Source organism: Anomaloglossus baeobatrachus, chromosome 5, assembly GCF_048569485.1.
Source record: "Anomaloglossus baeobatrachus isolate aAnoBae1 chromosome 5, aAnoBae1.hap1, whole genome shotgun sequence".
In the NCBI taxonomy this organism is placed as follows: Eukaryota; Metazoa; Chordata; class Amphibia; order Anura; family Aromobatidae; genus Anomaloglossus; species Anomaloglossus baeobatrachus.
Window position 1 is genome coordinate 39,904,155 of NC_134357.1, and position 13,647 is coordinate 39,917,801.

Genomic DNA, 13,647 nt, shown 5'->3' on the forward strand with positions numbered 1-13,647 from the left:
CGGGTGCTCTGTACTCGTAACTAGTGATGAGCGGGCACTACCATGCTCGGGTGCTCTGTACTCGTAACTAGTGATGAGCGGGCACTACCATGCTCAGTACTCGTAACTAGTGATGAGCGGGCACTACCATGCTCGGGTGCTCAGTACTCGCAACTAGTGATGAGCGAGCACTACCATGCTCAGGTGCTCAGTACTCGTAACTAGTGATGAGCGGGCACTACCATGCTCGGGTGCTCAGTACTCGTAACTAGTGATGAGTGGGCACTACCATGCTCGGGTGCTCAGTACTCGTAACTAGTGATGAGCGGGCACTACCATGCTCGGGTGCTCAGTACTCGTAACTAGTGATGAGTGGGCACTACCATGCTCGGGTGCTCAGTACTCGTAACTAGTGATGAGCGGGCACTACCATGCTCAGGTGCTCAGTACCCGTAACTAGTGATGAGTGGGCACTACCATGCTCGGGTGCTCAGTACTCGTAACTAGTGATGAGTGGGCACTACCATGCTCGGGTGCTCAGTACTTGTAACTAGTGATGAGCGGGCACTACCATGCTCGGGTGCTCAGTACTCAGAACTAGTGATGAGCGGGCACTACCATGCTCGGGTGCTCAGTACTCGTAGCTAGTGATGAGCGGGCACTACCATGCTCGGGTGTTCAGTATTCATAACTATGAACCTGCAGATTAACCCCATATCTACAAGCTAATAGCATTTCTTTACATGACAGGTTCCCTTTAATGAAGATTATTTAGAACGTGGTATAGCTTTTCATTTACTAAAGAAGAGTTAGGTCTGTGTGAATGGGTACATACCCAGTAAGAAACAGAGGTGAGCAGATAAGCTACTGCTCTCTGTTATCAGCCAACTTATTGTGAGGTACTCCTGTCCTGCTTTTTGTCTCCTATAGCACTGGTTTAAGTTAAAAAGATCCCCATAGGGGTCCATATCCTATATGTCACATGATGTAACAGGTCACAAGAACTACGTTGCACAATCTTGTTTCCTTATAGAAGCTGAGAAAAGTCATGTGGACAGTCACATTCTTCAGCTACAACCGTGGACCTGAAGTGGTCACCATTCCTAGTCTGTGGCAAAGGCAAGTCCCAGCTGGGCTAGTGGAGGGTGCAATGCATCTCCTTGTTGCTTTGAATCTATCGGGCTATGAAATACTGCAGTTTTCCAACACAGGTTTCAAACCTTGTGCCACTCAGCAGGGCAAATTTATCAATTCAATCGCACTGGTTCAGGAATCATCAAGCCCTGCATTATTTTGCCTGGCACTTGCAAAGTAACAAAGCTGAGGACACGGCATCCGAAATATAAAGACCCTGTCAAAGAGCGCTGTAAGTCAGGAGCAGCACCGGACACTGACGCGGGGGGCAACAATGTGGATATTTCCGCTCAAAATACTGATATTGTGTTACACTAGTGGCACAAAAAAAATTAAAAACAGAAATTGGCTTTCAGTGTGGACCCACAACATGTCGATGGAGAGATTTCACTCTTTGCTCTGCATAGATCTGCTGCGGTTCCATATAAAAGGCAGCGATTCCGGATCATTTTGCTGCGGACTTGTTCTGGATTCGCCGCACAATCCCCAATCTATTTTTTCCATAAAATTTACATCTACCTTTTTTTAGTACCAACTTTGTGCACAAAATTTAAAGGGGTTGTGTAAACGTTTCTTCTTTAGCACACAACTCCCAGCCCTCGACTTTCTGCTTTACGTGGGGCGGTGTGCTCCTGATGATTGACAGTCCGAACCAGTGGCACCGCCGGTCCGATGTGCGTCCTCCCAGGCGGCCAGGAGTAACAGCTTTACTTCTGCAGCGAGTGAGAAGCGCAGGAGGACGGAGGCTGGTCGGATCCAACAATCCGAGCGCTTCAGGGCAGTGTGAACAGGTGCTAAAGAAAACAGCCCATTACATAGGTAGCTGATAATCTGGGAATACAAGGTGGCCGGCAACATGTGTAATCCGCACACTCCTGTAACCCCACCTATGTGCACTGGTCCATACACTGGTGGACGATCCTTACAGTTTACAGAACAAACATTTATCTGAATCCTTCCTAAGGCCACGTGACTTTTTCTTAAGGAAAATCCGGACCCTCTGAAAGAATCCCGCACCTGCGGTAAAAAAAAACGCACCAAAACCGCAACGAAATTCGCATGCGGTTTTACCGCGGTTTGGTGCGGAATTACCGCAGGTTGGTCCCTGCGGCTTTTTACAATTATCTATGGCAAAAACCGCAGATAGCTGCGGAAAAGAAGTGACATGCTCATTAATTCTGCAGCGGAAAATTCGCGGGTATAAAAAAAAAAAAAAAACAAAACGCGGTGTGCACATTTTTTTTTATACCCATAGATTTTGCTGGGGAATGACTGCAGCAATGTTAGACACATTTTCTGCAGCAAATCTGCGGTAAACTCAGCAGTAAATCCGCAGCGTGCGCACAGGGACTAATACTGGTGTCTCATGATATCAAGGAGGGTCCTCCTGGGCCCCTCTGGACCAGCGCTCAGGAGCCATGCTGCAGCAAAGTCAATGGCCCAATGGGTTTGTGGCAGAATGACAGTAATAATAGTAATGAAATCATATAGTAAGCAATATCGAATAAGATGCATTGACAGCATTCATGCGCTGCTTCGTTGATCCATACACACACCAATAAAAATGGATCCGTATGTCCAGTCCATGAGACTCAGAGCACGGCCTATTCAAAAAGGTTTCGCCAATCAGACTCGGTCATTAATGTCTGTGGGCAGCCGAAAACAAGTATTTAAAAACTAAACTTCAAAAATGGAAGATATTCATCGTACTTAATCTTTCCCATCCAGGTTTCATCTGTTTTAATTGATCCATTGTTGAGAGTTAATGGAGAGAAATAAAAGTTTAGAAAGTTTACCATCTTTTGGATTTTAAAAAACGAAGCAAAAAAAATAAATAAAAACTAAAACAAAACAAACAAGTGGAAAACGGATAGAAACAGGAGAGAAGAACGGCTGGTGTTACACAGATGCAAAAATGGAGCTGGATGTGACTGCAGCCGAGAATGGCGGTAATAAAAGATAATAAACAAGACAGTAGCAACAACGCTGAAGACAAAAGCAGTAATAACGGTGATAAGATTCCCCTCGTGAGAAAATCAGAATGATTATGCTAATCATACTCAAATGAGAGTGGGCTCATAGTGGAGCGGGCTCGGAGCGGACAGAGCGCGGAGCGGGCTCGGAGCGGACAGAGCGCGGAGCGGGCTCGGAGGGGACAGAGCGCGGAGCGGGCTCGGAGGGGACAGAGCGCGGAGCGGGCTCGGAGGGGACAGAGCGCGGAGCGGGCTCGGAGGGGACAGAGCGCGGAGCGGGCTCGGAGGGGACAGAGCGGGCTCGGAGGGGACAGAGCGGGCTCGGAGGGGACAGAGCGGGCTCGGAGGGGACAGAGCGGGCTCGGAGGGGACAGAGCGGGCTCGGAGGGGACAGAGCGGGCTCGGAGGGGACAGAGCGGGCTCGGAGGGGACAGAGCGGGCTCGGAGGGGACAGAGCGGGCTCGGAGGGGACAGAGCGGGCTCGGAGGGGACAGAGCGGGCTCGGAGGGGACAGAGCGGGCTCGGAGGGGACAGAGCGGGCTCGGAGGGGACAGAGCGGGCTCGGAGCGGACAGAGCGGGCTCGGAGCGGACAGAGCGGGCTCGGAGCGGACAGAGCGGGCTCGGAGCGGACAGAGCGGGCTCGGAGCGGACAGAGCGGGCTCGGAGCGGACAGAGCGGGCTCGGAGCGGACAGAGCGGGCTCGGAGCGGACAGAGCGGGCTCGGAGGGGACAGAGCGGGCTCGGAGCGGACAGAGCGGGCTCGGAGGGGACAGAGCGGGCTCGGAGCGGACAGAGCGGGCTCGGAGGGGACAGAGCGGGCTCGGAGGGGACAGAGCGGGCTCGGAGGGGACAGAGCGGGCTCGGAGGGGACAGAGCTCGGAGCGGATTGAGCTCAGAGTAGAGTGGGCGAATTTGGAGTGGGCTCATCCACTCTGGGAGCAAACTTGTCGCGGGCTCAGAGCGGTACAGGTTCAGCACGGAGTGGGCCATTCCGCTCTCACAGCAAACTCGGAGAGGGCTCAGGAGCGGAGAGGGCTCAGGAGCGGAGAGGGCTCAGGAGCGGAGAGGGCTCAGGAGCGGAGAGGGCTCATCCACTCTTGGAGCAAACATTGAGTGACCTCAGAGCGGGATCCAATTTTTCTTGACTGTGGAGAAGATAGAAGAAAAAAAAAAAAGTATATGTCCAGCTTCTCACTTCTCTCAGTCAGTAAAAATTGAACTGCACTCAGTTGTCATCAGAGTGCGCTCTGATTTTTTGTCCATGGATTCATTGATTTGCACGGCTGAGCGCGATAAGATTTCTGGATTCAAATTGTATTTGCTACAATTTTTTTCTAATGACAGAATCAGTCCAAAGAAATAAAAAAAAGAAATAAAAAAAGAAATATCGGCCGTGTGCTCGGCTCCATAGAATAACATTGGTCCGAGAGAGATCTGATGTTTTGTCGGATCATATTAGGACTGAAAACATGGCAGTGACACCCAACAGAGAGCAACAGATCCTAAAGCAGCATAATAAGAAACACTCAATGTAATCATCTGGATACACAGAGCAGTGACAGAAGCCGCTCTATGTCACATCTATATGCACCCAGCACTCACAGTGACATGCAGCAGAGCGGAGTTGGCTCATTTGATAGAATTCCCTGCTCCAGCATGATTTTGAGGTTTTACATAGGACTGCAGCTATTCACACAATACTGTGGCTGTGGAAAAAAACACGCAATCTCAAGAGTTAAATGACACATTCAGCTCCGTGCACGTTGCACAGAGGTCTCTCCCCTCTCTGGGGGCTCGGGCCTTTCTGGGGTCTCCCTACCTGCTCCCCGGTGTCTGCAGTCTTTCCCTGGGCAGCAGCCTGACACTTTCCTCACTGGAGCCTCCAACAAGTCAGTGCGTCCAGAATGGCCCCGCCTGGAGAGTCATGAGACTGCCACCCCCCGCCCGGGATCCTCCACCCCCCGCCCCCTCCAGCCCGGGATCCTCCACCCCCCACCCCCTCCTGCCCGGGATCCTCCACCCCCCACCCCCTCCTGCCCGGGATCCTCCACCCCCCACCCCCTCCTGCCCGGGATCCTCCACCCCCCACCCCCTCCTGCCCGGGATCCTCCACCCCCCGCCCGGGATCCTCCACCCCCTGCCCGGGATCCTCCACCCCCTGCCCCCTCCAGCCCGGGATCCTCCACCCCCCGCCCGGGATCCTCCACCCCCCGCCCCCTCCAGCCCGGGATCCTCCACCCCCCGCCCGGGATCCTCCACCCCCCGCCCGGGATCCTCCACCCCCCGCCCCCTCCAGCCCGGGATCCTCCACCCCCCGCCCGGGATCCTCCACCCCCCGCCCGGGATCCTCCACCCCCCGCCCCCTCCAGCCCGGGATCCTCCACCCCCCGCCCGGGATCCTCCACCCCCCGCCCGGGATCCTCCACCCCCCGCCCGGGATCCTCCACCCCCTGCCCGGGATCCTCCACCCCCTGCCCGGGATCCTCCACCCCCCGCCCGGGATCCTCCACCCCCTGCCCGGGATCCTCCACCCCCTGCCCGGGATCCTCCACCCCCCGCCTGCCCCCCTGCCCAGGATCCTCCACCCCCTGCCCGGGATCCTCCACCCCCCGCCTGCCCCCCTGCCCGGGATCCTCCACCCCCCGCCTGCCCCCCTGCCCAGGATCCTCCACCCCCTGCCCGGGATCCTCCACCCCCCGCCCGGGATCCTCCACCCCCCGCCCCATCCTGCCCGGGATCCTCCACCCCCCGCCCGGGATCCTCCACCCCCTGCCCGGGATCCTCCACCCCCCGCCCGGGATCCTCCACCCCCTGCCCGGGATCCTCCACCCCCCGCCCGGGATCCTCCACCCCCCGCCCGGGATCCTCCACCCCCCACCCCCTCCTGCCCGGGATCCTCCACCCCCCGCCCCCTCCAGCCCGGGATCCTCCACCCCCCGCCCGGGATCCTCCACCCCCTGCCCGGGATCCTCCACCCCCTGCCCCCTCCAGCCCGGGATCCTCCACCCCCCGCCCGGGATCCTCCACCCCCCGCCCGGGATCCTCCACCCCCCGCCCCCTCCAGCCCGGGATCCTCCACCCCCCGCCCGGGATCCTCCACCCCCCGCCCGGGATCCTCCACCCCCTGCCCGGGATCCTCCACCCCCCGCCCGGGATCCTCCACCCCCTGCCCGGGATCCTCCACCCCCCGCCCGGGATCCTCCACCCCCCGCCCCATCCTGCCCGGGATCCTCCACCCCCCGCCTGCCCTCCTGCCCGGGATCCTCCAACCCCCGCCCGGGATCCTCCACCCCCTGCCCGGGATCCTCCACCCCCCGCCCGGGATCCTCCACCCCCTGCCCGGGATCCTCCACCCCCTGCCCCCTCCAGCCCGGGATCCTCCACCCCCCGCCCGGGATCCTCCACCCCCCGCCCGGGATCCTCCACCCCCCGCCCCCTCCAGCCCGGGATCCTCCACCCCCCGCCCGGGATCCTCCACCCCCCGCCCGGGATCCTCCACCTCCCGCCCGGGATCCTCCACCCCCCGCCTGCCCCCCTGCCCGGGATCCTCCACCCCCCGCCCGGGATCCTCCACCCCCTGCCCGGGATCCTCCACCCCCCGCCTGCCCCCCTGCCCAGGATCCTCCACCCCCTGCCCGGGATCCTCCACCCCCCGCCCGGGATCCTCCACCCCCCGCCCCATCCTGCCCGGGATCCTCCACCCCCCGCCTGCCCCCCTGCCCGGGATCCTCCACCCCCCGCCTGCCCTCCTGCCCGGGATCCTCCAACCCCCGCCCGGGATCCTCCACCCCCTGCCCGGGATCCTCCACCCCCCGCCCGGGATCCTCCAACCCCCGCCCGGGATCCTCCACCCCCTGCCCGGGATCCTCCACCCCCTGCCCGGGATCCTCCACCCCCCGCCCGGGATCCTCCACCCCCCGCCTTCCCCCCCGCCCGGGATCCTCCACCCCCGCCCCCTCCTGCCCGGGATCCTCCACCCCCCTCCTGCCTGCCCTCCTCCTTGGAAACTTCAAAAAAATAAATTTATATGCGTCCCTCATTTTTTTTTATAAGCTGAGTGTTTTATATTGCACTGCTGCTGCAGAACCTCTTTTAGAAGTAAAGTATTATGTTGCACTGCTGCTGCAGAACCTCTTTTACAAGTAAAGTATTATTACATTGCACTGCTGCTGCAGAACCTCTTTTAGAAGTAAAATAGTATATTGCACTGCTGCTGCAGAACCTCTTTTAGAAGTAAAGTATTATATTGCACTGCTGCTGCAGAACCTCTTTTTAGAAGAAAGGTATTTTTATATTGCACTGCTGCAGAACCTCTTTTAGAACTAAAATAGTATATTGCACTGCTGCTGCAGAACCTCTTTTAGAAGTAAAGTATTATCTTGAACTTCTGCTGCAGAACCTCTTTAGATGTAAAGTATTATTGTATTGCACTGCTGCTGCAGAACCTCTTTTAGAAGTAAAGTATTTTGACATTTTGTAGAAGTTTGTAGTAGTTTAGCTTCTAGGGATGAGCGAATCGATTTGCAGGACCCTGGTCCAGAGGTCACATCGGTAGCCTGAGCCCACCAGACGCGAGCCCAGCGACTGCCCCCCACCTGCCAACATCCGCAGCGCCTCTTCTGACCTGTAGAGGTCCTGCAAATGATGTATTCACTCATTTCAAAGGCTATGTTCACACAGTGCTTTTTTATCTGCAACAAAATCTGCTCTCCTGGCAGTAAATAAAAGTTAAAGCAGTGTCTTCTTTGCTGTGTTTTTTATTGTAGTTTTTGCAGTTGTTTTTTTTTTTGCTGTATTTTTTACCGCCTTTTTTACTGTATTTTTTGCCACTTTTTATTTGCTGTATTTCTTGCCGATTTTTTTTCTGTATTTTTTGCTGTGTTTTTTACCGTGTTTTTTTGCTGTTTTTTTTGCAGCTTTTTTGTGTCATTTGTCTACAGCACATGTTTAAATAATGTTAGTTTCATTCACCACAAAAACAGTAAAAATATAGCTGTTGCTTTTTTTCACTTTTTTGTTGCTTTCAATGGTGCAAAAACGCTGCAAAAATGCTGAAAGAATTGACGCTACTTCCTTCAAAAACGCAGCAGTTTTCCATTTCAGTGAGAAAAAAAAAGCAATCGTGTGTGTGACATTTCTGACATTTATTGTCTTTTGCTGGTACTGTAAAAATCTACTTTTAATTTGCATAAAACTCAAAAAAAATGCAAAAGAAATGCAGCAAAAAAAAAAGCAGCGTGTGAACACAGTCTAAGACTATGTTCACACGTTGCTTTTTTTCTGCAGCAAAACCTGCTTTCTTGATAGTAAAAAAGCTGCTTCCAAAAAGCACATTTTTCTGTAGACAAATAACACCCCAAAAAAACGCAACAAAAATGCTGCAAAAAAACCCCCATAACTTTTTTTTACTTCCAAGAGATCAGGTTTTGCTTCAGAAAAAACACACTGCAAAAACGCACTGTGTGAACATAGCCTAACTGTTTCTGTAGAACTTTTTTATCGTAAAGAGGAGGCTTTATAACAAATAATGATATTGAAAGAATATCCGTTCCTCTTAAAAAGATGTTCTGCAGCAGCTGCAGTCTTCATACATTAGTGCTGTGTCCAAGCAGATGCCGGATGCCAAGAGGTATCTTCATGTTTTAGGAAGATGCCAGTGAAGAATGACTCATATTCCCCCATAAACGTACATTTTCATTGCCCTGGCAGAGTGAGGAGAGGCTGCAGCCAAAAACAACCTCTGGCGGCATTTATCTCCCGGGATGTTAAAATCCAGCATGCCGGATCCTCGATTCTTTGGCCATCTTGGTGTCCTCGTTTATATTTGACTGCTGGATTATCTAAAAGAACAGAGCTTTCATTAAGGAACAGCGCCACCCTTACCCATAGGCTGTGCCAGGTACTGCAGCGCAATCACTTGCATGCAGCCTTAGGCTATGTTCCCACAATGAGGTTTTGGTGATTTTTTTCAAGTTGCAGAATTTCTTAACTAGTGTTGAGCGGACCCGGACCGGCAAAATCCAGATCCGCGCCCTTTGAGCGGCAGATCCGAGTCCGACCCAGACGCGGGATTCCGGGTGCACGATCCGGATTCGTTTCTTTTTTCTCTCTCTCTCTCGTCCCGGATTCCGCTCCTCATTGACATATATGGGGCCGGATTCTGGATCGGATCCGGACTTCTTTTTCAACCCGCCGCTGATCCGCTGGACCCGGATTATTAGCAGTCCGCTCAACTCTATATCTTAACCTATTAAGTAAATTAAAAAAAAAAATAAAAAATAGGAGATTCTTAGCTCACCCCTCTTCACTCCAGGATCCTGCACCGATGCACAGAAGCGCCCTGGCCCGGGCGGTGGATAGAATCAGAGGAAACAGAAGTCCAGCATCAAGGAGAGGAGGATGAAATAAAACTGGAATTTATTAGTTGCAATTGCAAATAAAATCTTACAGACTGTCGGGGCGCACAATAACACAAAGTGTGGATTATCCTACGCGTTTCGACCAAAGGGTCTTATTCATGGAATGTGTATTATCTCAAGTTAGTTGTTATGTAAAGGATACACGGTTGAACGTCATAGGAGGGTTGGTGCTAATTAAATCAGATTCAACATTTCTTGCTTAATTCATAGATTGTGATTTTCTATACTTATGTTGTTATCTCACTATATGTGTTTGGTGCCTCTGGTTTGAAAGGTTGCACACCTTGCACTATGTTAGTTTTAATTAGCACCAACCCTCCTATGAAGTTCAACCGTGTATCCTTTAAATAACAACTAACTTGAGATAATACACATTCCATGAATAAGACCCTTGGGTCGAAACGCGTAGGATAATCCACACTTTGTGTTATTGTGCGCCCCGACAGTCTGTAAGATTTTATTTGCAATTGCAACTAATAAATTCCAGTTTTATTTCATCCTCCTCTCCTTGATGCTGGACTTCTGTTTCCTCTGATTCTATTAAGTAAATTAGGTTACTTGCATTTCTTACTTGCAGATTTTCCACATCTAATGCAAGTCTATGGGGAAAATCTGCACAAAAATACTCAACGTACGCGCAAGAAAAAGTGACCTGTTGTAGGTTTGAAACACATAGCGCAGACTGGGTAAAAAAGAAGCAGAGCGGGCAGGAGATTTCTATAAATCCCATCCACTCTGCTGGGACTGTAAGACGCTGCGTTTTTGATACAGTGAAAATACTCAGCACCGAAAACGTACTATAACCTTATTGTGCATGGAGTGCGGGGATAGATGATAGTAGGGACTAGGTTCTGTCAAAAAGTTAGAGCGAACAAGAAAGAGATGAGTTATTAGAGCACGCTTTAAACTTTGGATATCAGGAATTAATTGGGGTAGAGCATTCCAGAGAATTTGTGCAACACGAGAGAAGTCTTGGAGAAGGCAGTGGGAAGTTTAAATTATGGAGGATGTTAAGCCCGCTTTACACGCTACAATATATCTTACAATGTGTCGGCGGGGCCACGTCGTAAGTGACGCACATCCGGCATCGTAAGGTACATTGTAGCGTGTAACAGCTACGTGTGATTGCGATTGAATGGTAAAACGTTCATCGCATACACGTCGTTCATTCCTCATGAATTGAACGTCCGATTGTTCATCGTACCCAGGGTAGCATACATCGCAGTGTGTGACACCCCGGGAACGATGAACAGATCTTACCTGCGTCCTGTGGCTCCCGGACGGTAATGCGAAAGGAAGGAGGTGGGCGGGATGTTTACGTCCCGCTCATCTCCGCCCCTCCGTTTCTATTGGCCGGCTGCCGCGTGACGTCGCTGTGACGCCGAACGTCCCTCCCACTCCAGGAAGTGGACGTTCGCTGCCCACATCGAGGTCGTATGGACGGGTAAGTATGTGTGATGGAGGGTAACTCGTATGTGCGGCACATTCAACAAAGTGAACGTGCCACACATACGATGGGGCGGTTACGATCGCATACGATATCGTATGCTGGATCGTAAGGTGTAAAGCAGGCTTAAGTCTTAGGTCAGTTGAAGAACAGAGAGTACAGGTAGAATGATGGAAGGAAATGTAGGGCGGTGCAGAACTGTGGAAAGTTTTGTGGGTGAGAGGTATAAGTTTATATAGGATTTTGTAGTTGATGGGCAACCAATGCAATGACTGGCACAGGGTGGAGGCATCAGTGTACTAGCTGGACAGAAATATAATCCTGGCTGCTGCATTCAGAACAGATTGGAGAGCGGAGAATTTAGTAAAAGGGAAACCGATTAAGCTATGTTCACACATTGTTTTTCCAGTGTTTTTTTCTCCTCCCAAACCCTGCTTTCTTGACAATAAAAACACTTTGTAAAACGATATTTTTTGGGTTTCAAAAGCGTGTTTAATGTGCCTATAATACATGTGTAGTAAAGTTAGTTTAAGGCTGCTTTCACACCTCCAGTTTCTGCAATGCGGCACAATCCGGCACTTTGCAGGAAAATCGCAACCGTTTTTTTTTGCTGCAGGTTGCATTTTTTCTGCATAGACTTTAATTAGTGCCGCATTGTGCCGCTTGGCCTTGCGTTCCATCCGGTTTTTGCCGCATGCGGCAGATTTAGCTGATGCGGCGGCCGGATGGAACGTTGCCTGGCACGTTTTTTCGTGCGGCAAAAAAAAACCGCATCGCGCTGCATTCGGCCGATGCGGCGCATTTTTCAATGCATGCCTATGGACGCCGGATGCGGCGCGATGCGGCAAAAACCACATCCGGCCGCCGCATGCGTTTTTTGCCACTGCGCATGCTCAGTAGCATGCCGCAAGCGGCAAAAACCGGACAGGCCGCATGGGAAAACCTTATGCAAAGGATGCGGTGTTTTCACCGCATCCGTTGCATAGCTTGCACAGCCGGATTGAGCCGCACTGCTCAAACCGGATGTGTGAAAGCAGCCTAATTCACCAAAGAGGCTGAAAAAATGTAGCAAAACCCGTTTACTGCGCTTTCTCATTGCTTTCTGTGAGTAAAAAAACCCCTCCAAAAACGTTGAAAGAATTGACATGCTGCTGATTTAACAAATGTTGCAGTTCGTGTGAATGAGACTTCTGAATTCTCAGCTTTAGCTTGTGCCGTAAAATGCAGCTTGTAATTTACATAAAACAACGATGGAAAAAAAAAAAGCCAAATCAAAAAAACACTTGCAAAATACTGTGTGAACACAGCCTAAGAGGAGAGTTGCAGTCAAGATGAAAATGAATCAGCGCAACATTGTTATTTTTTCAGAGGTTAAAAAAGGTCGAATTCTAAAGATGCTTTTGAGGTGTAGGGGATATGAGTGAACGAGTGATCGGATAGAGGGAGTGAAGGAAAGATCGGAGTCACAAATAACCCCAAGACAGCGGGCGTGCTACTGGGGGGTAATGGTAGAGCCACACACAGAAATGGAAATTAAGGTATGGGTAGGTTAGGGGGGAGGGAGGATACATGAGAAATTTAGTTTTTGAAAGATTCAGTTTTAAATAGAACTAGCTGTACTGCCCGGCTTCGCCCGGGTTAATAACTGTTGTTAACAAAATAGAATGTATTAACATTCCCGGGATAGAATGTATAAATAGAGTGTAGTAACGCCCGGGATAGTAACTATCTCTCTGTTTCTCTCCCATTCCCTGTCTGTCTCCCCCTCTGTATATATCTCTATGTCTCTCTCTCTATCTCTTTGTCTGTCTGTCTCTTTCTCCGTCTGTCTCAATCTCTTTCCCTGTCTGTCTATCTATCTCTTTCCCTCACTGTCTATTTCCCTCTCTTTCCCTCTCTTACCCTGTCTGTCTCTTTCCCTTTCTTTCCCTGTCTGTTTCCCTTTGTCTGTCTCTGTCTCTTTGTCTGTGTCTGTCTCTTTGTGTCTGTCTCTTACCCTGTCTATGTCTGTTTCTTACCCTGTCTGTGTCTGCCTCTTTCCCTGTCTGTGTCTGCCTCTTTCCCTGGCTGCATTGTGACACGCCAACATTCCATATAAGGGCGTGGCTGCGCATTCTTCTGAAGTTCTGGCTGCACTGTGGCTCCCAGCTCCATTCGCTTTAATGGAGGCAGATTTTTTGGCGAATAACTGTAAAGATTGGGGTTAAAATTTCCCCTCAAAACATAGCCTATGACGCTCTCGGGGTCCAGAAGTGTGAGTGTGCAAAATTTTGTGGCTGTAGCTGCGACAGTGCAGATGCCAATCCCGGACACACACACACACACACACACACACATTCAGCTTTATATATTAGATGAGAACATGATGTTAGAGACAACGGACAATTACTGATATTTTATAACTAGAAGGTGGGCCGATTGTAACGTATCGGGTAGTCTAGAATGTGTATGTAGGTGAGCACAGATTGAATAATAAGGTAATGAATGGACTGGATGGGTTAGGGTTAATTTACTCTTCTTAGAATTGTTTATTGGTTTTAAAATGACAAACAACAGAAGGAACAGTTTTAATAGATGAGTCTGATGTTTAATGATGTCCATGGCTTGTAATGAAAGAAGGCCATGAACAGTGTAAAGTTAAGTAACAATATGCTGATGCTGTGATGTGGCCCAATGCTGGTATGTGCCCCCATC

At 51.2% G+C, this 13,647-nt stretch overlaps 1 protein-coding gene across 2 annotated transcripts in view; it reads right to left on the reverse strand.

Annotated features, from left to right (window-relative positions):
- The window catches only part of DNMBP (dynamin binding protein), a 159,208-nt gene extending 154,205 nt beyond the window's left edge, over positions 1 to 5,003 (reverse strand). For both annotated transcript variants that reach the window (XM_075348430.1, XM_075348428.1), the window contains exon 1: positions 4,907 to 5,003. The gene's annotated coding sequence lies outside the window, so the exon portion shown is untranslated. The remainder of the gene's footprint in view (positions 1 to 4,906) is intronic.
- Positions 5,004 to 13,647: the final 8,644 nt, after the last annotated feature.